Here is a 2390-nt window from a genome sequence, read left to right on the forward strand (position 1 = left end):
CTGGATAGAACTTATTATTTTGATTAAGATCTTCACACTTTCGCCTGTATATTGTCGGGACGTGTTCTTTTTTTTGTAAGATCCGTTTTATGACACGTGTTTGTACATACTCTTTAGATACTTCGTCGTTTCTCTCGTTTTTCTCAGATTCACTGTTGAGCGTGAAACCGAAATTCCTCCATTCTCTCCATCTTGTTTGCTCTCGTGTATTCATAGTATCTAGCTTTTATAAACGTTATCTGCTTACCGTAAACACATACACATACACATACATGAACAGAGACGCCGTACATATGTATATGCTGTTATCGAGATTTCTAGCGACGCCTTGAAAACGAAAGAAGCGATAACTCTTCCGCCAAATGATTTTGAGAAGAACGAGCGACTTTATGTGAATGAAATGGAGAAAAAGGAAAATAAAGATTCGAGAATGTATTTGTAAAGAGAAGAGGTAAATAAAATCATTTATTTTAGTTGGAATGCTTTAAGAACAACGTATAGCTGATGTATATGGATTTTTATATAAAATTTATTAATGTTAAAGGTAATCCGATTAGCGATTAAAATTAAATAAAACGTCGAGAATCGAGATTTGAGGATCGCTCCAACCAAAGACTGAGTTCGCTTTACATTTCTCTGGTTTGGCAAACACGAAATTCCACTGCGGCTAAGACCGATAGCTGTTCGTCTTGCATACGCTTCGATTGGACTCCCATTAAAAGACGTTCCGAAAAATTTATTGATCGAAAGAAAAGAAGAAGAGGAGAAGAAGCGAAATAGAGAGGTCGGTCGTATCTCGAATGGTGAGACTTCGTGTTTACCTAATTCGTTGCATTCGCGAGAAACAATAGTGTATCATATAAGTAGAAGTTAAGACCGATCAATACAAATATTCCGAATTGATGGTCAAAATGAAGGCGAAGAAAAGATAAGCCGGCTCGTTTATGTATAGGGAATGAGATTATCGGGAGGAGAGGAATGAGCTTAAACCTGGTCAATAGATCTAGACGAGAAAGCTCTACACTTTTTCTGCGTGTTAATTACAGATTTACGATTTAATATCAACCGACGCGTCGAGACACGATATGTACCTACTTATATACATGTATTTTATTCTGTGAATACGGTGTAGGCCTTCCGCGTCGCTGTGCGACACAGGAAGGTCCGATCGGGACAAAAAAGGAAAGAAACAAATAAATGAAAGAAGAGAAAAAAGGATAGAGACGCTTCAGCCAAAGTTCCCATTTGAATGCGAGACTTTGGGCGCAAGTAATCTCTCTCTTGACAAGAACATTTGTACAGTCGAAGGACTGAAATAGTCGGAGCTGAAAGGAGACACTGGGAGTTCTATATACGATGGCATACATATACGGGATGTGTACATACAGGATATGTTGCACGAATTCAGCATTGTAGGAAAAAAACAATAAAAAAGGATAAGAAAAAGCTTTATATAACCTGCTCAAAATATATCTACTACCGTTTTCATTATAAAGATTATGCGGTCTCAGCATGAAATGAAACGCATATGCCCTACAAAGCTGGACTTACAAGACATCCCGTAGAACGTTAACTCCGGACGGCCTTCGACCTGTTCCTCGATACAACACGTCGTCTGATCACATCCCTCGAGTCCGTCATCTGATAACATCCCTCGATGTTGCGCAACGTCTTATTTATCGAGAGAGTTGCTCGACACATGAATTATTATTCATATATTATGTAAATTATATAAAATTATTACGCATATTATTGTATAAATAATATGAAATTCTTACACTTATTATTATATAATTTAACTGTATGTTTTATCTTTCCAAGTTTCAGTTGCAACGTTTCGTCCAAACACGAGAGACATTATCTCGATCTTTATTGTTGCCAGTATAAAGAATAGAGAGGTGTTATCAGATGGATGAGTCGATATTTTCCCGCAATTTATGTATAGAGACCTAAGTATTAATTATTCGTAATCATTGCGATTAACGGCGTGCGCGAGGTAGCGGATATAATTAATTGAGTGTGTGTGTGTGTATATACATATATTATAAGTCAATTTACGGGTTGCATTTTTTGGCTATTAAATATATTCTAATTAGCGTGTAACTTCGAGGAGGAGGGAGAAGAACGAAATCGGCGGATGCGTACCGAATGACTTGTACATATTCGTATACATATGTACGTATACACGTAGCGCATCTCGTGAGCTCTGTACATGCAACATGCATACATAAATATATATATATATATCTGTTGTGTATATATATTTATGTATGCATATGTATGTGTGCGTGTGCGTATGTGTGTGTGTGTATAAAGATAAAAATATATAAAATGAGAGAGAGAGAGAGAGAGAGAGAGAGAGAGAGAGAGAGAGAGAGAGAGAGAGAGAG

Source organism: Atta colombica, unplaced genomic scaffold (assembly GCF_001594045.1).
Source record: "Atta colombica isolate Treedump-2 unplaced genomic scaffold, Acol1.0 scaffold134, whole genome shotgun sequence".
Taxonomy (NCBI): domain Eukaryota; kingdom Metazoa; phylum Arthropoda; class Insecta; order Hymenoptera; family Formicidae; genus Atta; species Atta colombica.